Source organism: Phyllobates terribilis, unplaced genomic scaffold (assembly GCF_046119375.1).
Source record: "Phyllobates terribilis strain yellow unplaced genomic scaffold, ASM4611937v1 Scaffold_13__5_contigs__length_258822181, whole genome shotgun sequence".
NCBI lineage: Eukaryota > Metazoa > Chordata > Amphibia > Anura > Dendrobatidae > Phyllobates > Phyllobates terribilis.
The window spans coordinates 53,712,911-53,738,328 of record NW_027362773.1 but is presented as its reverse complement, the minus strand read 5'-3'; positions in this window follow the sequence as shown (position 1 = coordinate 53,738,328).

Here is a 25,418-nt window from a genome sequence, read left to right as displayed (position 1 = left end):
TAAGATACTGTGACCTCCACCTCTCTTCCAAGGGGCATTAAAACTGTCTTGTTAAACCACTCTGAACTCCACGTCTCTTCCAAGGGGCATTAAAACCGTCTTGTTAAAACACTCTGAACTTCCCGTCTCTTCCAAGGGGCATTAAAACCATTTTGTTAAGATACTGTGACCTCCACCTCTCTTCCAAGGGGCATTAAAACTGTCTTGTTAAACCACTCTGAACTCCACGTCTCTTCCAAGTGGCATTAAAACCGTCTTGTTAAAACACTCTGAACTCCCCGTCTCTTCCAAGGGGCATTAAAACCGTCTTGTTAAGATACTGTGACCTCCAAGTCACTTCCAAGGGGCACAAAACTGTCTTGTTAAACCACTCTGAACTCCACGTCTCTTCCAAGGGGCATTAAAACCGTCTTGATAAGCACTCTGAACTCCACGTCTCTTCCAAGGGGCATTAAAACCGTCTTGTTAAACCACTCTGAACTCCACTTCTCTTCCAAGGGGTGTTAAAACCGTCTTGCTCAACCACTCTGACCCCCACGTCTCCTCCAAGGGGCATAAACACCATCTTGTTAAGCTACTGTGACCTCCACATCTTTTCCAAGGGGCATTAATACTATCTTGTTAAACCACTCAGAACTCCACGTCTCTTCCAAGGGGCATTAAACCATCTTGTTAAGCTACTGTGACCTCCTCGTCTTTTACAAGGGGCATTAAAACTGTCTTGTTAAGCTACTGTGAACTCCACGTCTCTTCCAAGGGGCAATAAAGCCGTCTTGTTAAACCACTCTGAACTCCACGTGTCTCCCAAGGGGCATTAAAACCGTCTTGTTAAGCTACTATGTCCTCCACGGCTCTTCCAATGGGCATTAAAACTATCTTGTTAAACAACTCTGTACTCCACTTCTCTTCCAAGGGGCATAATAACCGTCTTTTTAAGCTACTGTGACCTCCACGTCTCTTCCAAGGGGCATTATTACCGTCTTGTTAAGGTTCTGTGACCTCCATGTCTCTACCAAGAGGTATTAAAACTGTCTCAAAGAGCTACTGTGACCTCCTCGTCTCTTCCATGGGGCATTTAAACCGTCTTGTTAAACCACTATGAACTCCACGTCTGTTCCAAGGGGCATTAAAACTATATTGTTAAGCTACTGTGACCACCATGTCTCTTCCAAGGGGCATTAAAACCATCTTGTTAAACCACTCTGAACTCCATGTCTCTTCCAAGTGGCATTAAAACCATCTTGTTAAGCTACTGTGACCTCAACGTCTCTTCCAAGGGGCATTAAAACCGTCTTGTTAAACCACTCTGAACTCCACGTCTCTTCCAAGGGGCATTAACACCGTCTTGTTAAACCACTCTGAACTCCCCGTCTGTTCCAAAGGGCATTAAAACCATATTTTTAAGATAATGTGACCTCCACGTCTCTTTCAAGGGGCATTAAAACCGTCTTGCTAAACCACTCTGACCTCCACTTTTCTTCCAAGGGGAATTAAAACCATCTTGTTAAGCTACTGTGACCTCCACGTCTCTTCCAAGGGGCAATAAAGCCGTTTTGTTAAACAACACTGAACTCCACGTCTCTTCCAACAGGCATTAAAACCGTCTTGTTAAACCACTCTGAACTCCACGTCTCTTCCAAGGGGCATTAAAACCATCTTGTTAAGCTACTGTGACCTCCACGTCTCTTCCAAGGGGCATTAAAACCGTCTTGTTAAAACACTCTGAATTCCACGTATCTTCCAAGGGGCATTAAAACCGTCTTGTTATACCACTCTGAACTTCACGTCTCTTACAAGGGGCATTAAAACCGTCTTGTTAAGCTACTGTGACCTCCACGTCACTTCCAAGGGGCACAAAACCGTCTTGTTAAACCAATCTGAACTCCACTTCTCCCGCAATGGGCATTAAAACCGTCTTGTTAAAGCACACTGAACTCCACGTCTCTTCCAAGGGGCATTAACACCGTCTTGTTAAACCAGTCTGAACTCCACGTCTGTTCCAAGGGGCATTAAAACAGTCTTGCTAAACCATTTTGACCTCCACGTCTCTTCCAAGGGGCATTATAACCGTCTTGTTAAGATACTGTGACCTCCACGTCTCTCCCAAGGGGCATTAAAACTGTCTTTTTAAGCTACTGTGACCTCCACTTCTCTTCCAAGGGGCATTTAAACCGTCTTGTTAAACCACTCGGAACTCCACGTCTCTTGCAAGGGGCATTAAAAACGTTTTGCTAAACCACTCTGAACTCCACGTCTCTTCCAAGTGGCATTGAAACCCGTCTTGTTAAACCACTCTGACCTCCACGTCTCTTCCAAGGGGCATTATAACAGTCTTGTTAAGCTACTGTGACCTCCACGTCTCTTCCAAGGGGCATTAAAACCATCTTGTTAAACCACTCTGAACTCCACATCTCTTCCAAGGGGCATTAAAACCGTCTTGTTAATTCACTCTGACCTCCACGTCTCTTCCAATGTGCATTAAAACTGCCTTGTTAAGCTACTGTGTTCTCCACGTCTCTTCCAAGGGGCATTAAAACCGTCTTATTAAACCACTCTGAACTCCATGTCTCTTTCAAGGTGGATTAAAACCGTCTTGTTAAACCACGCTGAACTCCACTTCTCTCCCAAGGGGCATTAAAACCATCTTGTTAAGATACTGTGACCTCCACGTCTCTTCCAAGGGGCATTAAAACAGTCTTGTTAAACCACTCTGAACTCCCCGTCTCTTCCAAGGGCCATTAAAACCGTCTTGTTAAGATACTGTGACCTCCACGTCACTTCCAAGGGGCACAAAACCGTCTTGTTAAACCTCTCTGAACTCCGCGTCTCTTACAAGTGGCATTAAAACCATCTTATTAGGCTACTGTGACCTCCACGTCTCTTCCAAGGGGCATTAAAACTGTCTTGTTAAGGTACTGTGACCTCCACATCTCTACCAAGGGGCATTAAAACTGTCTTATTAAGCTACTGTGACCTCCACGTCTCTTCCAAGGGGCATTTAAACCGTCTTGTTAAACCACTCTGAACTCCACGTCCCTTCCATGAGGCATTAAAAAAGTTTTGCTAAACCACTCTGACCTCCACGTCTCTTCCAAAGGGCATTGAAAAACGTCTTGTTAAGCTACTGTGACCTCCACGTCTCTTCCAAGGGGCATTGAAAACCGTCTTGTTAAACGACTCTGACCTCCACGTCTCTTCGAAGGGGCATTATAACCGTCTTGTTAAGCTACTTTGACCTCCACGTCTCTTCCAAGGGGAATTAAACCCGTCTTGTTAAACCACTCTGAACTCCACGTCTCTTCCAAGGGGCATTAAAACCGTCTTGTTAAATGACTCTGACCTCCACGTCTCTTCCAAGGGGCATTAAAACTGTCTTGTTAAGCTACTGTGTCCTCCTCGTCTCTTCCAAGGGGCATTAAAACGGTCTTGTTAAACCACTCTGAACTCCACGTCTCTTCCAAGGGTCATTAAAACCGTCTTGTTAAGCTACTGTGACCTCCACATCTCTTCCAAGGGGAAATAAAGCCGTATTGTTAAACCACTCTGAACTCCACGTCTCTTCCAAGGGGCATTAAAACCGTCTTGTTAAACCACTCTGAACTCCGCGTCTATTCCAAGGGGCATTAAAACGATCTTGTTAAGATACTGTGACCTCCACCTCTCTTCCAAGGGGCATTTAAACTGTCTTGTTAAACCACTCTGAACTCCACGTCTCTTCCAAGGGGCATTAAAACCGTCTTGTTAAAACACTCTGAACTCCCCGTCTCTTCCAAGGGGCATTAAAACCATCTTGTTAAGATACTGTGACCTCCACCTCTCTTCCAAGGGGCATTAAAACTGTCTTGTTAAACCACTCTGAACTTCACGTCTCTTCCAAGGGGCATTAAAACCGTTTTGTTAAGCTACTGTGACCTCCACATCTCTTCCACGGGGAAATAAAGCCGTCTTGTTAAACCACTCTGAACTCCACTTCTCTTCCAAGGAGCATTAAAACCGTCTTGTTAAACCACTCTGAACTCCACGTCTCTTCCAAGGGGCATTAAAACCATCTTGTTAAGATACTGTGACCTCCACGTCTCTTCCAAGGGGCATTAAATCCGTCTTGTTAAACCACTCTGTACTCCACGTCTCTTCCAAGGGGCATTAAAACCGTCTTGTTAAAACACTCTGAACTCCCCGTCTCTTCCAAGGGGCATTAAAACCGTCTTGTTAAGATACTGTGACCTCCAAGTCACTTCCAAGGGGCACAAAACTGTCTTGTTAAACCACTCTGAACTCCACGTCTCTTCCAAGGGGTATTAAAACCGTCTTGTTAAGCACTCTGAACTCCACGTCTCTTCCAAGGGGCATTAAAACCGTCTTGTTAAACCACTCTGAACTCCACTTCTCTTCCAAGGGGTATTAAAACCGTCTTGCTCAACCACTCTGACCCCCACGTCTCCTCCAAGGGGCATAAACACCAACTTATTAAGCTACTGTGACCTCCACATCTCTTCCAAGGGGCATTAATACTATCTTGTTAAACCACTCAGAACTCCACGTCTCTTCCAAGGGGCATTAAACCGTATTGTTAAGCTACTGTGACCTCCACCTCTCTTCCAAGGGGCATTAAAACTGTCTTGCTAAACCACTCTGACCTCCATGTCTCTTCCAAGGGTTATTAAAACTGTATTGATAAGCTTCTGTGAACTCCACGTCTCTTCCAAGGGGCAATAAAGCCGTCTTGTTAAACCACTCTGAACTCCCGCGTCTCTCCGAAGGGGCATTAAAACCATCTTGTTAAGCGACTATGACCTCCACGGCTCTTCCAAGGGGCATTAAAACCATCTTGTTAAACCACTCTGAACTGCACGTCTCTTCCAAGGTGCATAATAACCTTCTTACTAAGCTACTCTGACCAACACGTCTCTTCCAAGGGGCATTATTACCGTCTTGTTAAGGTACTGTGACCTCCACGTCTCTAGCAAGAGGCATTAAAACAGTCTCATTAAGCTACTGTGACCTCCACGTCTCTTCCAAGGGGAATTAAAACCGTCTTGTTAAACCACTCTGAACTCCACGTCTCTTCCAAGGGGCATTAAAACCGTCTTGTTAAATCACTCTGACCTCCACGTCTCTTCCAAGGGGCATTAAAACTGACTTGTTAAGCTACTGTGTCCTCCTCGTCTCTTCCAAGGGGCATTATAACGGTCTTGTTAAACCACTCGGAACTTCACGTCTCTTCCAAGGGGCATTAAAACCGTCTTGTTAAGCTACTGTGACCTCCACATCTCTTCCACGGGGAAATAAAGCCGTCTTGTTAAACCACTCTGAACTCCACTTCTCTTCCAAGGAGCATTAAAACCGTCTTGTTAAACCACTCTGAACTCCACGTCCCTTCCATGGGGCATTAAAAAAGTTTTGCTAAACCACTCTGACCTACACGTCTCTTCCAAAGGGCATTGAAAAACGTCTTGTTAAGCTACTGTGACCTCCACGTCTCTTCCAAGGGGCATTGAAAACCGTCTTGTTAAACGACTCTGACCTCCACGTCTCTTCGAAGGGGCATTATAACCGTCTTGTTAAGATACTTTGACCTCCACGTCTCTTCCAAGGGGAATTAAACCCGTCTTGTTAAACCACTCTGAACTCCAAGTCTCTTCCAAGGGGAATTAAAACTGTCTTGTTAAATGACTCTGACCTCCACGTCTCTTCCAAGGGGCATTAAAACTGTCTTGTTAAACCACTCTGAACTCCACGTCTCTTCCAAGGGTCATTAAAACCGTCTTGTTAAGCTAGTTTGACCTCCAGGTCTCTTCCAAGGGGAATTAAACCCGTCTTGTTAAATCACTCTGAACTCCACGTCTCTTACAGGGGGCATTAAAACCGTCTTGTTAAATGACTCTGTCCTCCTCGTCTCTTCCAAGGGGCATTAAAATGGTCTTGTTAAACCACTCTGAACTCCACGTCTCTTCCAAGGGTCATTAAAACCGTCTTGTTAAGCTACTGTGACCTCCACATCTCTTCCAAGGGGAAATAAAGCCGTATTGTTAAACCACTCTGAAATCCACGTCTCTTCCAAGGGGCATTAAAACCGTCTTGTTATACCACTCTGAACTCCGTGTCTCTTCCAAGGGGCATTAAAACCATCTTGTTAAGATACTGTGACCTCCACCTCTCTTCCAAGGGGCATTAAAACTGTCTTGTTAAACCACTCTGAACTCCACGTCTCCTCCAAGGGGCATTAAAACCGTCTTGTTAAACCACTCTGAACTCCCTTTCTCTTCCAAGGGGGATTAAAACCGCCTTGTTAAGATACTGTGACCTCCAAGTCACTTCCAGGGGGCACAAAACCGTCTTGTTAAACCACTCTGAACTCCACGTCTCTTCCAAGGGCCATTAAAACCGTCTTGTTAAGCACACTGAACTCCACGTCTCTTCCAAGGGGCATTAAACCGTCTTGTTAAGCTACTGTGACCTCCACGTCTCTTCCAAGGGGCATTAAAACTGTCTTGCTAAACCACTCTGACCTCCACGTCTCTTCCAAGGGGCATTAAAACTGTCTTGACAAGCTACTGTGAACTCCACATCTCTTCCAAGGGGCAATAAAGCCGTCTTGTTAAACCTCACTGAACTCCCGCGTCTCTCCGAAAGGGCATTAAAACCGTCTTGTTAAGCTACTATGACCTCCTCGGCTCTTCCAAGGGGCATTAAAACCATCTTGTTAAACCACTCTGAACTCCACGTCTCTTCCAAGGGGCATAATAACCGTCTTATTAAGCTACTCTGACCACCACGTCTCTTCCAAGGGGCATTATTACCGTCTTGTTAAGGTACTGTGACCTCCACGTCTCTACCAAGAGGCATTAAAACTGTCTCATTAAGCTACTGTGACCTCCTCGTCTCTTCCAAGGGGCTTTTAAACCGTCTTGTTAAACCACTCTGAACTCCACGTCTCTTCCAAGGGGCATTAAAACCTTCTTGTTTAACCACTCTGAACTCCACGTCTCTTCCAAGGGGCATTAAAACCGTCTTGTTAAGATACTGTGACCTCCACGTCACTTCCAAGGGGCACAAAACCGTCTTGTCAAACCACTCTGAACTCCACGTCTCTTCCAAGGGGCATTAAAACCGTCTTGTTAAAGCACTCTGATTTCCACGTCTCTTCCAAGGGGCATTAAAACCATCTTGTTAAACCACTCTGAACTCCACGTCTCTTTCAAGGGGTATGAAAACCGTCTTGCTAAACCACTCTGACCCCCACGTCTCCTCCAAGGGGCATTAACACCATCTTGTTAAGCTACTGTGACCTCCACGTCTCTTCCAAGGGGAATTAAAACCGTCTTGTTATACCACTCTGAACTCCACGTCTCTTCCAAGGGGCATTAAAACCGTCTTGTTAAATCACTCTGACCTCCACGTCTCTTCCAAGGGGCATTAAAACTGTCTTGTTAAGCTACTGTGTCCTCCTCGTTTCTTCCAAGGGGCATTACTAACGGTCTTGTTAAACCACTCTGAACTTCACGTCTCTTCCAAGGGGCATTAAAACTGTCTTGTTAAGCTACTGTGACCTCCACATCTCTTCCACGGGGAAATAAAGCCGTCTTGTTAAACCACTCTGAACTGCACTTCTCTTCCAAGGAGCATTAAAACCGTCTTGTTAAACCACTCTGAACTCCACGTCTCTTCCAAGGGTCATTAAAACCGTCTTGTTAAGCTACTGTGACCTCCACATCTCATCCAAGGGGAAATAAAGCCGTATTGTTAAACCACTCTGAACTCCACGTCTCTTCCAAGGGGCATTAAAACCGTCTTGTTATACCACTCTGAACTCCGTGTCTCTTCCAAGGGGCATTAAAACCATCTTGTTAAGATACTGTGACCTCCACCTCTCTTCCAAGGGGCATTAAAACTGTCTTGTTAAACCACTCTGAACTCCACGTCTCTTCCAAGGGGCATTAAAACCGTCTTGTTAAAACACTCTGAACTCCCCGTCTCTTCCAAGGGGCATTAAAACCATTTTGTTAAGATACTGTGACCTCCACCTCTCTTCCAAGGGGCATTAAAACTGTCTTGTTAAACCACTCTGAACTCCACGTCTCTTCCAAGTGGCATTAAAACCGTCTTGTTAAAACACTCTGAACTCCCCGTCTCTTCCAAGGGGCATTAAAACCGTCTTGTTAAGATACTGTGACCTCCAAGTCACTTCCAAGGGGCACAAAACTGTCTTGTTAAACCACTCTGAACTCCATGTCTCTTCCAAGGGGCATTAAAACCGTCTTGTTAAGCACTCTGAACTCCACGTCTCTTCCAAGGGGCATTAAAACCGTCTTGTTAAACCACTCTGAACTCCACTTCTCTTCCAAGAGGTGTTAAAACCGTCTTGCTCAACCACTCTGACCCCCACGTCTCCTCCAAGGGGCATAAACACCATCTTGTTAAGCTACTGTGACCTCCACATCTCTTCCAAGGGGCATTAATACTATCTTGTTAAACCACTCAGAACTCCATGTCTCTTCCAAGGGGCATTAAACCGTCTTGTTAAGCTACTGTGACCTCCTCGTCTCTTCCTAGGGGCATTAAAACTGTCTTGTTAAGCTACTGTGAACTCCACGTCTCTTCCAAGGGGCAATAAAGCCGTCTTGTTAAACCACTCTGAACTCCACGTGTCTCCCAAGGGGCATTAAAACCGTCTTGTTAAGCTACTATGTCCTCCACGGCTCTTCCAAGAGGCATTAAAACTATCTTGTTAAACAACTCTGTACTCCACTTCTCTTCCAAGGGGCATAATAACCGTCTTTTTAAGCTACTGTGACCTCCACGTCTCTTCCAGGGGGCATTATTACCATCTTGTTAAGGTTCTGTGACCTCCATGTCTCTACCAAGAGGTATTAAAACTGTCTCAAAGAGCTACTGTGACCTCCTCGTCTCTTCCATGGGGCATTTAAACCGTCTTGTTAAACCACTATGAACTCCACGTCTGTTCCAAGGGGCATTAAAACTATATTGTTAAGCTACTGTGACCTCCATGTCTCTTCCAGGGGGCATTAAAACCATCTTGTTAAACCACTCTGAACTCCATGTCTCTTCCAAGTGGCATTAAAACCATCTTGTTAAGCTACTGTGACCTCAACGTCTCTTCCAAGGGGCATTAAAACCGTCTTGTTAAACCACTCTGAACTCCACGTCTCTTCCAAGGGGCATTAACACCGTCTTGTTAAACCACTCTGAACTCCCCGTCTGTTCCAAAGGGCATTAAAACCGTATTGTTAAGATAATGTGACCTCCACGTCTCTTTCAAGGGGCATTAAAACCGTCTTGCTAAACCACTCTGACCTCCACTTTTCTTCCAAGGGGAATTAAAACCGTCTTGTTAAGCTACTGTGACCTCCACGTCTCTTCCAAGGGGCAATAAAGCCATTTTGTTAAACAACACTGAACTCCACGTCTCTTCCAACAGGCATTAAAACCGTCTTGTTAAACCACTCTGAACTCCACGTCTTTTCCAAGGGGCATTAAAACCATCTTGTTATGCTACTGTGACCTCCACGTCTCTTCCAAGGGGCATTAAAACCGTCTTGTTAAACCTCTCTGAATTCCACGTATCTTCCAAGGGGCATTAAAACCGTCTTGTTAAACCACTCTGAACTTCACGTCTCTTACAAGGGGCATTAAAACCGTCTTGTTAAGCTACTGTGACCTCCACGTCACTTCCAAGGGGCACAAAACCGTCTTGTTAAACCAATCTGAACTCCACTTCTCCCGCAATGGGCATTAAAACCGTCTTGTTAAAGCACACTGAACTCCATGTCTCTTCCAAGGGGCATTAAAACCGTCTTGTTAAACCAGTCTGAACTCCACGTCTGTTCCAAGGGGCATTAAAACAGTCTTGCTAAACCATTTTGACCTCCACGTCTCTTCCAAGGGGCAATAAAGCCGTCTTGTTAAAACACTCTGAACTCCAAGTCTCTCCCAAGGGGCATTAAAACTGTCTTGTTAAGCTACTATGACCTCCACGTCTCTTCCAAGGGGCATTAATACCGTCTTGTTAAATCACTCTGAACTCCACATCTCTTCCAAGGGGCATTAAAACCGTCTTATTAAGCTACTGTGACCTCCACGTCTCTTCCAAGGGGCATTATAACCGTCTTGTTAAGATACTGTGACCTCCACGTCTCTCCCAAGGGGCATTAAAACTGTCTTTTTAAGCTACTGTGACCTCCACTTCTCTTCCAAGGGGCATTTAAACCGTCTTGTTAAACCACTCGGAACTCCACGTCTCTTGCAAGGGGCATTAAAAACGTTTTGTTAAACCACTCTGAACTCCACGTCTCTTCCAAGGGGCATTAAAACCATCTTGTTAAGATACTGTGACCTCCACGTCTCTTCCAAGGGGCATTAAAACCGTCTTGTTAAACCACTCTGAACTCCACGTCTCCTCCAAGGGTCATTAAAACCGTCTTGTTAAACCACTCTGAACTCCCCGTCTCTTCCAAGGGGGATTAAAACAGCCTTGTTAAGATACTGTGACCTCGAAGTCACTTCCAAGGGGCACAAAACCGTCTTGTTAAACCACTCTGAACTCCACGTCTCTTCCAAGGGGCATTAAAACCGTCTTGTTAAACCACTCTGAACTTCACTTCTCTTCCAAGGGGTATTAAAACCGTCTTGCTCAACCACTCTGAACCCCACGTCTCCTCCAAGGGGCATTAACACCATCTTGTTAAGTTACTGTGACCTCCATGTCTCTCCCAAGGGGAATTAAAACCGTCTTGTTAAGCTACTATGACCTCCACGTCTCTTCCAAGGGGCATTAACACGGTCTTGTTAAGTTACTGTGACCTCCACGTCTCTTCCAAGGGGCAATAAAGCCGTCTTGTTAAACCACTCTGAACTCCATGTCTCTCCCAAGGGGCATTAAAACCGTCTTGTTAAGCTACTGTAACCTCCACGTCTCTACCAAGAGGCATTAAAACTGTCTCATTAAGCTACTGTGACCTCCTCGTCTCTTCCAAGGTGCATTTAAACAATCTTGTTAAACCACTCTGAACTCCACGTCTCTTCCAAGGGGCATTAATACCGTCTTGTTAAGCTAGTGTAACCTCCACGTCTCTTCCAAGGGGCATTAAATCCGTCTTGTTAAACCACTCTGAACTCCACGTCTCTTCCAAGGGATATTAAAACCGTCTTGCTAAACCACTCTGACCCCCATGTCTCCTGCAAGGGGCATTAAAACCATCTTGTTAAGCTACTGTGACCTCCATGTCTCTTCCAAGGGGCATTAAAACCGTCTTGTTAAACCACTCTGAACTCCACGTCTCTTCCAAGGGGCATTAAAGCCTTCTTGTTTAACCACTCTGAACTCCACGTCTCTTCCAAGGGGAATTAAAACCGTCTTGTTAAGATACTGTGACCTCCACGTCACTTCCAAGGGGCACAAAACAGTCTTGTTAAACCACTCTGAACTCCACGTCTCTTCCAAGGGGCTTTAAAACCGTCTTGTTAAAGCACTCTGAACTCCACGTCTCTTCCAAGGGGCATTAAAACCATCTTGTTAAACCACTCTGAACTCCACGTCTCTTCCAAGGGGTATGAAAACCGTCTTGCTAAACCACTCTGACCCCCACGTCTCCTCCAAGGGGCATTAACACCATCTTGTTAAGCTACTGTGACCTCCACATGTCTTCCAAGGGGCATTAATACTGTCTTGATAAACCACCCTGAACTCCACGTCTCTTCCAAGGGGCATTAAACCGTCTTGTTAAGCTACTGTGACCTCCACGTCTCTTCCAAGGGGCATTAAAACTGTCTTGCTAAACCACTTTGTCCTCCACGTCTCTTCCAAGGGGCATTAAAACTGTCTTGATAAACCACTCTGAACTCCACGTCTCTTCCAAGGGGCATTAAACCGTCTTGTTAAGCTACTTTGACCTCCACGTCTCTTCCAAGGGGAATTAAAACCGTCTTGTTAAACCACTCTGAACTCCACGTCTCTTCCAAGGGGCATTAAAACCGTCTTGTTAAATCACTCTGACCTCCACGTCTCTTCCAAGGGGCATTAAAACTGACTTGTTAAGCTACTGTGTCCTCCTCGTCTCTTCCAAGGGGCATTAAAACGGTCTTGTTAAACCACTCTGAACTTCACGTCTCTTCCAAGGGGCATTAAAACCGTCTTGTTAAGCTACTGTGACCTCCACATCTCTTCCAAGGGGAAACAAAGCCGTCTTGTTAAACCACTCTGAACTCCACTTCTCTTCCAAGGAGCATTAAAACCGTCTTGTTAAACCACTCTGAACTCCACGTCTCTTCCAAGGGGCATTAAAACCATCTTGTTAAGATACTGTGACCTCCACGTCTCTTCCAAGGGGCATTAAAACCATCTTGTTAAACCACTCTGAACTCCACGTCTCCTCCAAGGGGCATTAAAACCGTCTTGTTAAACCACTCTGAACTCCCCGTCTCTTCCAAGGGGGATTAAATCCGCCTTGTTAAGATACTGTGACCTCCAAGTCACTTCCAGGGGGCACAAAACCGTCTTGTTAAACCACTCTGAACTCCACGTCTCTTCCAAGGACCATTAAAACCGTCTTGTTAAGCACACTGAACTCCACGTCTCTTCCAAGGGGCATTAAACCGTCTTGTTAAGCTACTGTGACCTCCACGTCTCTTCCAAGGGGCATTAAAACTGTCTTGCTAAACCACTCTGACCTCCACGTCTCTTCCAAGGGGCATTAAAACTGTCTTGACAAGCTACTGTGAACTCCACATCTCTTCCAAGGGGCAATAAAGCCGTCTTGTTAAACCACACTGAACTCCCGCGTCTCTCCGAAGGGGCATTAAAACCGTCTTGTTAAGCTACTATGACCTCCACGGCTCTTCCAAGGGGCATTAAAACCATCTTGTTAAACCACTCTGAACTCCACGTCTCTTCCAAGGGGCATAATAACCGTCTTATTAAGCTACTCTGACCACCACGTCTCTTCCAAGGGGCATTATTACCGTCTTGTTAAGGTACTGTGACCTCCACGTCTCTACCAAGAGGCATTAAAACTGTCTCATTAAGCTACTGTGACCTCCTCGTCTCTTCCAAGGGGCTTTTAAACCGTCTTGTTAAAACACTCTGAACTCCACGTCTCTTCCAAGGGGCATTAAAACCTTCTTGTTTAACCACTCTGAACTCCACGTCTCTTCCAAGGGGCATTAAAACCGTCTTGTTAAGATACTGTGACCTCCACGTCACTTCCAAGGGGCACAAAACCGTCTTGTCAAACCACTCTGAACTCCACGTCTCTTCCAAGGGGCATTAAAACCGTCTTGTTAAAGCACTCTGAACTCCACGTCTCTTCCAAGGAGCATTAAAACCATCTTGTTAAACCACTCTGAACTCCACGTCTCTTTCAAGGGGTATGAAAACCGTCTTGCTAAACCACTCTGACCCCCACGTCTCCTCCAAGGGGCATTAACACCATCTTGTTAAGCTACTGTGACCTCCACATGTCTTCCAAGGGGCATTAATACTGTCTTGATAAACCACTCTGAACTCCACGTCTCTTCCAAGGGGCATTAAACTGTCTTGTTAAGCTACTGTGTCCTCCTCGTTTCTTCCAAGGGGCATTACTAACGGTCTTGTTAAACCACTCTGAACTTCACGTCTCTTCCAAGGGGCATTAAAACCGTCTTGTTAAGCTACTGTGACCTCCACATCTCTTCCACGGGGAAATAAAGCCGTCTTGTTAAACCACTCTGAACTGCACTTCTCTTCCAAGGAGCATTAAAACCATCTTGTTAAACCACTCTGAACTCCACGTCTCTTCCAAGGGGCATTAAAACCATCTTGTTAAGATACTGTGACCTCCACGTCTCTTCCAAGGGGAAATAAAGCCGTATTGTTAAACCACTCTGAACTCCACGTCTCTTCCAAGGGGCATTAAAACAGTCTTGTTAAGCCACTCTGAACTCCGCGTCTCTTCCAAGGGGCATTAAAACCATCTTGTTAAGATACTGTGACCTCCACCTCTCGTCCAAGGGGAATTAAAACTGTCTTGTTAAACCACTCTGAACTCCACGTCTCTTCCAAGGGGCATTAAAACCGTTTTGTTAAAACACTCTGAACTCCCCGTCTCTTCCAAGGGGCATTAAAACCGTCTTGTTAAGACACTGTGACCTCCAAGTCACTTCCAAGGGGTACAAAACCGTCTTGTTAAACCACTCGGAACTCCACGTCTCTTGCAATGGGCATTAAAAACGTTTTGTTAAACCACTCTGAACTCCACGTCTCTTCCAAGGGGCATTGAAACCCGTCTTGTTAAACCACTCTGACGTCCAGGTCTCTTCCAAGGGGCATTATAACAGTCTTGTTAAGCTACTGTGACCTCCACGTCTCTTCCAAGGGGCATTAAAACCGTCTTGTTAAACCACTCTGAACTCCACGTCTCTTCCAAGGGGCATTAAAACCGTCTTGTTAATTCACTCTGACCTCCACGTCTCTTCCAAGGTGCATTAAAACTGTCTTGTTAAGCTACTGTGTTCTCCACGTCTCTTCCAAGGGGCATTAAAACCGTCTTGTTAAACTACTCTGAACTCCACGTGTCTTTCAAGGTGGATTAAAACCGTCTTGTTAAACCACGCTGAACTCCACTTCTTCCCCAGGGGGCATTAAAAGCATCTTGTTAAGGTACTGTGACCTCCACGTCTCTACCAAGGGGCATTAAAACCGTCTTGTTAAGATACTGTGACATCCACGTCACTTCCAAGGGGCACAAAACCATCTAGTTAAACCTCTCTGAACTGCACGTCTCTTCCAAGGGGCATTAAAACCGTCTTATTAAGCTACTGTGACCTCCACGTCTCTTCCAAGGGGCATTAAAACTGTCTTGTTAAGGTACTGTGACCTCCACATCTCTACCAAGGGGCATTAAAACTGTCTTATTAAGCTACTGTGACCTCCACGTCTCTTCCAAGGGGCATTTAAACAGTCTTGTTAAACCACTCTGAACTCCACGTCTCTTCCATGGGGCATTAAAAAAGTTTTGCTAATCCACTCTGACCTCCACGTCTCTTCCAAAGGGCATTGAAAAACGTCTTGTTAAGCTACTGTGACCTCCACGTCTCTTCCAAGGGGCATTGAAAACCGTCTTGTTAAACCACTCTGACCTCCACGTCTCTTCGAAGGGGCATTATAACCGTCTTGTTAAGCTACTTTGACCTCCACGTCTCTTCCAAGGGGAATTAAATCCGTCTTGTTAAACCAGTCTGAACTCCACGTCTCTTCCAAGGGGCATTAAAAACGTCTTGTTAAATGACTCTGACCTCCACGTCTCTTCCAAGGGGCATTAAAACTGTCTTGTTAAGCTACTGTGTCATCTTCGTCTCTTCCAAGGGGCATTAAAACGGTCTTGTTAAACCACTCTGAACTCCACGTCTCTTCCAAGGGTCATTAAAACCGTCTTGTTAAGCTACTGTGACCTCCACATCTCTTCTAAGGGGAAATAAAGCCGTATTGTTAAACCACTCTGAACTCCATGTCTCTTCCAAGGGGCATTAAAACCATCTTGTTAAACCACTCTGAACTCCGCGTCTCTTCCAAGTGGCATTAAAACTATCTTGTTAAGATACTGTGACCTCCACCTCTCTTCCAAGCGGCATTAAAACTGTCTTGTTAAACCACTCTGAACTCCACGTCTCTTCCAAGGGGCATTAAAACCGTCTTGATAAAACACTCTGAACTCCTCGTCTCTTCCAATGGGCATTAAAACCGTCTTGTTAAGATACTGTGACCTCCAAGTCACTTCCAAGGGGCACAAAACTGTCTTGTTAAACCACTCTGAACTCCACGTCTCTTCCAAGGGGCATTAAAACCGTCTTGCTAAACCACTCTGACCTCCACTTCTCTTCCAAGGGGTATTAAAACCGTCTTGCTCAACCACTCTGACCCCCACGTCTCCTCCAAGGGGCATAAACACCATCTTGTTAAGCTACTGTGACCTCCACGTCTCTTCCAAGGGGCATTAAACCGTCTTGTTAAGCTTCTGTGACCTCCACGTCTCTTCCAAGGGGCATTAAAACTGTCTTGCTAAACCACTCTGACCTCCACGTCTCTTCCAAGGGGCATTAAAACTGTCTTGATAAGCTATTGTGAACTCCACGTCTCTTCCAAGGGGCAATAAAGCCGTCTTGTTAAACCACTCTGAACTCCCGCGTCTCTCCGAAGGGGCATTAAAACCGTCTTGTTAAGCTACTATGACCTCCACGGCTCTTCCAAGTGGCATTAAAACCATCTTGTTAAACCACTCTGAACTCCACGTCTCTTCCAAGGGGCATAATAACCGTCTTATTAAGCTACTGTAACCTCCACGTCTCTTCCAAGGGGCATTAAAACCGTCTTGTTAAACAACTTTGAACTCCACGACGCTTCCAAGGGATATTAAAACCGTCTTGCTAAACCACTCTGACCCCCATGTCTCCTCCAAGGGGCATTAAAACTATATTGTTAAGCTAATGTGACCTCCATGTCTCTTCCAAGGGTCATTAAAACCGTCTTGTTAAACAATTCTGAACTCCACGTCTCTTCCAAGGGGCATTAAAACATTCTTGTTTAACCACTCTGAACTCCACGTCTCTTCCAAGGGGCATTAAAACCGTCTTGTTAAGATACTGTGACCTCCACGTCACTTCCAAGGGGCACAAAACCATCTTGTCAAACCACTCTGAACTCCACGTCTCTTCCAAGGGGCATTAAAACCGTCTTGATAAAGTACTCTGAACTCCACGTCTCTTCCAAGGGGCATTAAAACCATCTTGTTAAACCACTCTGAACTCTACGTCTCTTTCAAGGGGTATGAAAACCGTCTTGCTAAACCACTCTGACCCCCGCGTCTCCTCCAAGGGGCATTAAAACCGTCTTGTTAAACCACTCTGAACTCCACGTCTCCTCCAAGGGGCATTAAAACCGTCTTGTTAAACCACTCTGAACTCCCCGTCTCTTCCAAGGGGGATTAAAACAACCTTGTTAAGATACTGTGACCTCCAAGTCACTTCCAGGGGGCACAAAACCGTCTTGTTAAACCACTCTGAACTCCACGTCTCTTCCAAGGGGCATTAAAACCATCTTGTTAAGATACTGTGACCTCCACGTCTCTTCCAAGGGGCATTAAAACCATCTTGTTAAACCACTCTGAACTCCACGTCTCCTCCAAGGGGCATTAAAACCGTCTTGTTAAACCACTCTGAACTCCCCGTCTCTTCCAAGGGGGATTAAATCCGCCTTGTTAAGATACTGTGACCTCCAAGTCACTTCCAGGGGGCACAAAACCGTCTTGTTAAACCACTCTGAACTCCACGTCTCTTCCAAGGGCCATTAAAACCGTCTTGTTAAGCACACTGAACTCCACGTCTCTTCCAAGGGGCATTAAACCGTCTTGTTAAGCTACTGTGACCTCCACGTCTCTTCCAAGGGGCATTAAAACTGTCTTGCTAAACCACTCTGACCTCCACGTCTCTTCCAAGGGGCATTAAAACTGTCTTGACAAGCTACTGTGAACTCCACATCTCTTCCAAGGGGCAATAAAGCCGTCTTGTTAAACCACACTGAACTCCCGCGTCTCTCCGAAGGGGCATTAAAACCGTCTTGTTAAGCTACTATGACCTCCACGGCTCTTCCAAGGGGCATTAAAACCATCTTGTTAAACCACTCTGAACTCCACGTCTCTTCCAAAGGATATTAAAACCGTCTTGCTAAACCACTCTGACCCCCATGTCTCCTCCAAGGGGCATTAAAAACAATCTTGTTAAGCTACTGTGACCTCCATGTCTCTTCCAAGGGGCATTAAAACCGTCTTGTTAAACCACTCTGAACTCCACGTCTCTTCCAAGGGGCATTAAAGCCTTCTTGTTTAACCACTCTGAACTCCACGTCTCTTCCAAGGGGCATTAAAACCGTCTTGTTAAGATACTGTGACCTCCACGTCACTTTCAAGGGGCACAAAACAGTCTTGTTAAACCACTCTGAACTCCACGTCTCTTCCAAGGGGCATTAAAACCGTCTTGTTAAAGCAGTCTGAACTCCACGTCTCTTCCAAGGGACATTAAAACCATCTTGTTAAACCACTCTGAACTCCACGTCTCTTCCAAGGGGTATGAAAACCGTCTTGCTAAACCACTCTGACCCCCACGTCTCCTCCAAGGGGCATTAACACCATCTTGTTAGCTACTGTGACCTCCACATGTCTTCCAAGGGGCATTGATACTGCCTTGATAAACCACTCTGAACTCCATGTCTCTTCCAAGGGGCATTAAACCGTCTTGTTAAGCTACTGTGACCTCCACGTCACTTCTAAGGGGCATTAAAACTGTCTTTCTAAACCACTCTGACCTCCACGTCTCTTCCAAGGGGCAATAAAACCGTCTTATTAAGCTACTGTGACCTCCACGTCTCTTCCAAGGGGCATTGAAAACCGTCTTGTTAAACCACTCTGACCTCCACGTCTCTTTCAAGGGGCATTGAAAACCGTCTTGTTAAACCACTCTGACCTCCACGTCTCTTTCAAGGGGCATTGAAAACCGTCTTGTTAAACCACTCTGAACTCCACGTCTCTTCCAAGGGGCATTAAAAACGTCTTGTTAAGCTACTGTGACTTCCACGTCACTTCCAACGGGCACAAAACCATCTTGTTAAACCACTCTGAACTCCACGTCTCTTCCAAGGGGCATTAAAACCGTCTAGTTAAAGGACTCTGAACTCCTTGTGTCTTCCAAGGGGCATTAAAACAGTCTTGTTAAAACACTCTGAACTCCACGTCTCTTCCAAGGGGCATTAAAAGCGTCTTGCTAAACCACTCTGACTTCCACGTCTCTTCCAAGGGGCATTAACACCGTCTTGTTAAGCTACTGTGACCTCCACTTCTCTTCCAAGGGGCAATAAAGCCGTCTTGTTTAACCACTCTGAACTCCACTTCTCTCCCAAGGGGCATTAAAACCGTCTTGTTAAGCTACTATGACCTCCACGTCTCTTCCAAGGGGCATTAAAACCATCTTGTTAAACCACTCTGAACTCCACGTCTCTTCCAAGGGGCATTAAAACCATCCTATTAAGCTATTGTGACCTCCACGTCTCTTCCAAGGGGCATTAAAACCGTCTTGTTAAGGTACTGTGACCTCCACGTCTCTACCACGGGGCATTAAAACTGTCTTATTAAGCTACTGTGACCTCCACATCTCTTCCAAGGGGCATTGAAACCATCTTGTTAAACTACTCTGAACTCCACGTCTCTTCCAAGGGGCATTAAAACCGTCTTCTTAAGCTACTGTGACCTCCACATGTCTTCCAAGGGGCATTAATACTGTCTTGTTAAACAACTCTGATCTCCACGTCTCTTCCAAGGGGCATTAAACCGTCTTGTTAAGCTACTGTGACCTACACGTCACTTCCAAGCGGCATTAAAACCGTCTTTCTAAACCACTCTGACCTCCACGTCTCTTCCAAGGGGCATTAAAACCGTTTTGTTAAGCTACTGTGACCTCCACTTCTCTTCCAAGGGGCAATAATGCCGTCTTGTTAAACCACTCTGAACTCCACGTCTCTCCCAAGGGGCATTAAAACCGTCTTGTTAAGCTACTATGACCTCCACGTATCTTCCAAGGGGCATTAAAACAGTCTTGTTAAACCACTCTGAACTACACATCTCTCCCAAGGGGCGTTAAAACCGTCTTATTAAGCTACCGTGATCTCCACGTCTCTTCCCAGGGGCATTAAAACTGTCTTGTTAAGGTACTGTGACCTCCACGTCTCTAAAAAGAGGCATTAAAACTGTCTGATTAAGCTACTGTGACCTCCACGTCTCTTCCAAGGGGCATTAAAACCGTCTTGTTAAACCACTCTGAACTCCACGTCTCTTCCAAGGGGCATTAAAACAATCTTGTTAAATCACTCTGACCTCCACGTCTCTTCCAAGGGGCATTAATACTGTCTTGCTAAGCTACTGTGTCCTCCACGTCTCTTCCAAGGGGCATGGAAACCGTCTTGTTTAACTACTCTGAACTCCACGTCTCTTCCAAGGGGCATTAAAACCGTCTTGTTAAGCTACTGTGATCTCCACGTCTCTTCCAATGGGCATTAAAACCGTCTTGTTAAACCACTCTGAACTCCACGTCTCTTCCAAGGGGCATTAAAACCGTCTTCTTAAACCACTCTGAACTCCACGTCTCTTCCAAGGGGCATTAAAAACGTCTTGTTAAGCTACTGTGACTTCCACGTCACTTCCAAGGGGCACAAAACCATCTTGTTAAACCACTCTGAACTCCACGTCTCTTCCAAGGGGCATTAAAACCGTCTAGTTAAAGCACTCTGAACTCCTTGTGTCTTCCAAGGGGCATTAAAACAGTCTTGTTAAAACACTCTGAACTCCACGTCTCTTCCAAGGGGCATTAAAAGCTTCTTGCTAAACCACTCTGACCTCCACGTCTCTTCCAAGGGGCATTAACACCGTCTTGTTAAGTTACTGTGACCTCCACATCTCTTCCAAGGGGCAATAAAGCCGTCTTGTTTAACCACTCTGAACTCCACTTCTCTCCCAAGGGGCATTAAAACCGTCTTGCTAAGCTACTATGACCTCCACGTCTCTTCCAAGGGGCATTAAAACCATCTTGTTAAACCACTCTGATCTCCACGTCTCTTCCAAGGGGCATTAAAACCATCCTATTAAGCTATTCTGACCTCCACGTCTCTTCCAAGGGGCATTAAAACCGTCTTGTTAAGGTACTGTGACCTCCACGTCTCTACCACGGGGCATTAAAACTGTCTTATTAAGCTACTGTGACCTCCACATCTCTTCCAATGGGCATTGAAACCGTCTTGTTAAACTACTCTGAACTACACGTCTCTTCCAAGGGGCATTAAAACCGTCTTGATAAACCACTCTGAACTCCACATCTCTTCCAAGGGGCATTAAAACTGTCTTGTTAAGCTACTGTGACCTCCACATGTCTTCCAAGGGGCATTAATACTGTCTTGTTAAACAACTCTGATCTCCACGTCTCTTCCAAGGGGCATTAATCCGTCTTGTTAAGCTACTGTGACCTCCACGTCACTTCCAAGCGGCATTAAAACCGTCTTTCTAAACCACTCTGACCTCCACGTCTCTTCCAAGGGGCATTAAAATCGTTTTGTTAAGCTACTGTGACTTCCACTTCTCTTCCAAGGGGCAATAAAGCCGTCTTGTTAAACCACTCTGAACTCCACGTCTCTCCCAAGGGGCATTAAAACCGTCTTGTTAAGCTACTATGACCTCCACGTCTCTTCCAAGGGGCATTAAAACCGTCTTGTTAAGCTACTGTGATCTCCACGTCTCTTCCAATGGGCATTAAAACCGTCTTGTTAAACCACTCTGAACTCCACGTCTCTTCCAAGGGGCATTAAAACCGTCTTCTTAAACCACTCTGAACTCCACGTCTCTTCCAAGGGGCATTAAAAACGTCTTGTTAAGCTACTGTGACTTCCACGTCACTTCCAAGGGGCACAAAACCATCTTGTTAAACCACTCTGAACTCCACGTCTCTTCCAAGGGGCATTAAAAACGTCTAGTTAAAGCACTCTGAACTCCTTGTGTCTTCCAAGGGGCATTAAAACAGTCTTGTTAAAACACTCTGAACTCCACGTCTCTTCCAAGGGGCATTAAAAGCTTCTTGCTAAACCACTCTGACCTCCACGTCTCTTCCAAGGGGCATTAACACCGTCTTGTTAAGTTACTGTGACCTCCACATCTCTTCCAAGGGGCAATAAAGCCGTCTTGTTTAACCACTCTGAACTCCACTTCTCTCCCAAGGGGCATTAAAACCGTCTTGCTAAGCTACTATGACCTCCACGTCTCTTCCAAGGGGCATTAAAACCATCTTGTTAAACCACTCTGATCTCCACGTCTCTTCCAAGGGGCATTAAAACCATCCTATTAAGCTATTCTGACCTCCACGTCTCTTCCAAGGGGCATTAAAACCGTCTTGTTAAGGTACTGTGACCTCCACGTCTCTACCACGGGGCATTAAAACTGTCTTATTAAGCTACTGTGACCTCCACATCTCTTCCAATGGGCATTGAAACCGTCTTGTTAAACTACTCTGAACTCCACGTCTCTTCCAAGGGGCATTAAAACCGTCTTGATAAACCACTCTGAACTCCACATCTCTTCCAAGGGGCATTAAAACTGTCTTGTTAAGCTACTGTGACCTCCACATGTCTTCCAAGGGGCATTAATACTGTCTTGTTAAACAACTCTGATCTCCACGTCTCTTCCAAGGGGCATTAATCCGTCTTGTTAAGCTACTGTGACCTCCACGTCACTTCCAAGCGGCATTAAAACCGTCTTTCTAAACCACTCTGACCTCCACGTCTCTTCCAAGGGGCATTAAAATCGTTTTGTTAAGCTACTGTGACTTCCACTTCTCTTCCAAGGGGGAATAAAGCCGTCTTGTTAAACCACTCTGAACTCCACGTCTCTCCCAAGGGGCATTAAAACCGTCTTGTTAAGCTACTATGACCTCCACGTATCTTCCAAGGGGCATTAAAACAGTCTTGTTAAACCACTCTGAACTACACATCTCTCAAAAGGGGCGTTAAAACCGTCTTATTAAGCTACTGTGACCTCCACGTCTCTTCCAAGGGGCATTAAAACTGTCTTGTTAAGGTACTGTGACCTCCACGTCTCTACAAAGAGGCATTAAAACTGTCTGATTAAGTTACTGTGACCTTCACGTCTCTTCCAAGGGGCATTTAAACCGTCTTGTTAAACCACTCTGAACTCAACATGTCTTCCATGGAGCATTAAAAACGTCTTGTTAAACCACTCTGTCCTCCACCTCTCTTCCAAGGGCATTAAAATCGTCTTGTTAGGCTACTGTGACCTCCAGATCTCTTCCAAGGGTCATTGAAAACCGCCTTGTTAAGCCACTGTCACCTCCACGTGTATTCCAAGGGGCATGTAAACCGTCTTGTTGAACTACTCTGAACTCCACGTCTCTTCCAAGGGGCATTAAAACCGTCTTGTTAAACCACTCTGAACTCCACGTCTCTTCCAAGGGGCATGAAAACCGTCTTGTTAAACCACTCTGAACTCCCCGTCTCTTCCAAGGGGCATTAAAACCGTCTTGTTAAGATACTGTGACCTCCAAGTCACTTCCAAGGGGCACAAAACCGTCTTATTAAGCTACTGTGACCTCCACGTCTCTTCCAAGGGGCATTAAAACTGTCTTGTTAAGGTACTGTGACCTCCACGTCTCTACAAAGAGGCATTAAAACTGTCTGATTAGGTTACTGTGACCTCCACGTCTCTTCCATTGAGCATTAAAACCGTCTTGTTAAGCTACTGTGACCTCCACGTCTCTTCCAAGGGTCATTGAAAACCGCCTTGTTAAGCCACTCTCACCTCCACGTCTATTCCAAGGGGCGTTATAACCGTCTTGTTAAGCTACTGTGAACTCCACGTCTCTTCCAAGGGGTATTAAAACCGTCTTGTTAAACCACTCTGAAATCCACGTCTCTTCCAAGGGGCATTAAAACCGTCTTGTTAAATCACTCTGACCTCCACGTCTCTTCCAAGGGGCATTAATACTGTCTTGTTAAGCTACTGTGTCCTCCACGTCTCTTCCAAGGGGCATGGAAACCGTCTTGTTAAACTACTCTGAACTCCACGTCTCTTCCAAGGGGCATTAAAACCGTCTTGTTAAACCACTCTGAACTCCACGTCTCTTCCAAGGGGCATGAAAACCGTCTTGTTAAACCACTCTGAACTCCCCGTCTCTTCCAAGGGGCATTAAAACCATCTTGTTAAGATACTGTGACCTCCAAGTCACTTCCAAGGGGCACAAAACCGTCTTGTTAAAACACTCTGAACTCCACGTCTCTTCCAAGGGGTATGAAAACCGTCTTGCTAAACCACTCTGACCCCCACGTCTCCTCAAAGGGGCATTAACACCGTCTTGTTAAGCTACTGTGACCTCCACATGTCTTCCAAGGGGCATTAATACTGTCTTGTTAAACAACACTGATCTCCACGTCTCTTCCAAGGGGCATTAAACCGTCTTGTTAAGCTACTGTGACCTCCATGTTACTTCCAAGGGGCATTAAAATCGTCTTTCTAAACCACTCTGACCTCCACGTCTCTTCCAAGGGGCATTAAAACCGTTTTGTTAAGCTACTGTGACCCACACATCTCTTCCTGAGGGCAATAAAGCCGTCTTGTTAAACCACTCTGAACTCCACGTCTCACCCAAGGGGCATTAAAACCGTCTTGTTAAGCTACTATGAACTCAACGCCTCTTCTAAGGGGCATTAAAACCGTCTTGTTAAGCTACTATGACCTCCACGCCTCTTCCAAGGGGCATTAAAACAGTCTTGTTAATCCACTCTGAACTACACATCTCTCCCAAGGGGCATTAAAACCATCTTATTAAGCTACTGTGACCTCCATGTCTCTTCCAAGGGGCATTAAAACCGTCTTGTTAAGGTACTGTGACCTCCACGTCTCTGCAAAGAGGCATTAAAACTGTCTTATTAAGCTACTGTGACCTCCACGTCTCTTCCAAGGGGCATTTAAACCATCTTGTTAAACCACTCTGAACTCAACGTGTCTTCCATGGGGCATTAAAAACGTTTTGTTAAACCACTCTGACCTCCACGTCTCTTTCAAGGGGCAGTAAAACCGTCTTGTTAAGCTACTGTGACCTCCACGTCTCTTGCAAGGGTCATTGAAAACCGCCTTGTTAAACCACTCTCACCTCCACGTCTCTTCCAAGGGGCGTTATAACCATCTTGTTAAGCTACTGTGACCTCCACGTCTCTTCCAAGGGGCATTAAAACCATCTTGTTAAATCACTCTGACCTCCACGTCTCTTCCAAGGGGCATTAATACTGTCTTGCTAAGCTACTGTGTCCTCCACGTCTCTTCCAAGGGGCATGGAAACCGTCTTGTTAAACAACTCTGAACTCCACGTCTCTTCCAATGGGCATTAAAACCGTCTTGTTAAGCTACTGTGATCTCCACGTCTCTTCCAATGGGCATTAAAACCGTCTTGTTAAACCACTCTGAACTCCACGTCTCTTCCAAGGGGCATTAAAACCGTCTTCTTAAACCACTCTGAACTCCACGTCTCTTCCACGGGGCATTAAAAACGTCTTGTTAAGCTACTGTGACTTCCACGTCACTTCCAAGGGGCACAAAACCATCTTGTTAAACCACTCTGAACTCCACGTCTCTTCCAAGGGGCATTAAAACCGTCTAGTTAAAGCACTCTGAACTCCTTGTGTCTTCCAAGGGGCATTAAAACAGTCTTGTTAAAACACTCTGAACTCCACGTCTCTTCCAAGGGGCATTAAAAGCGTCTTGCTAAACCACTCTGACCTCCACGTCTCTTCCAAGGGGCATTAACACCGTCTTTTTAAGCTACTGTGACCT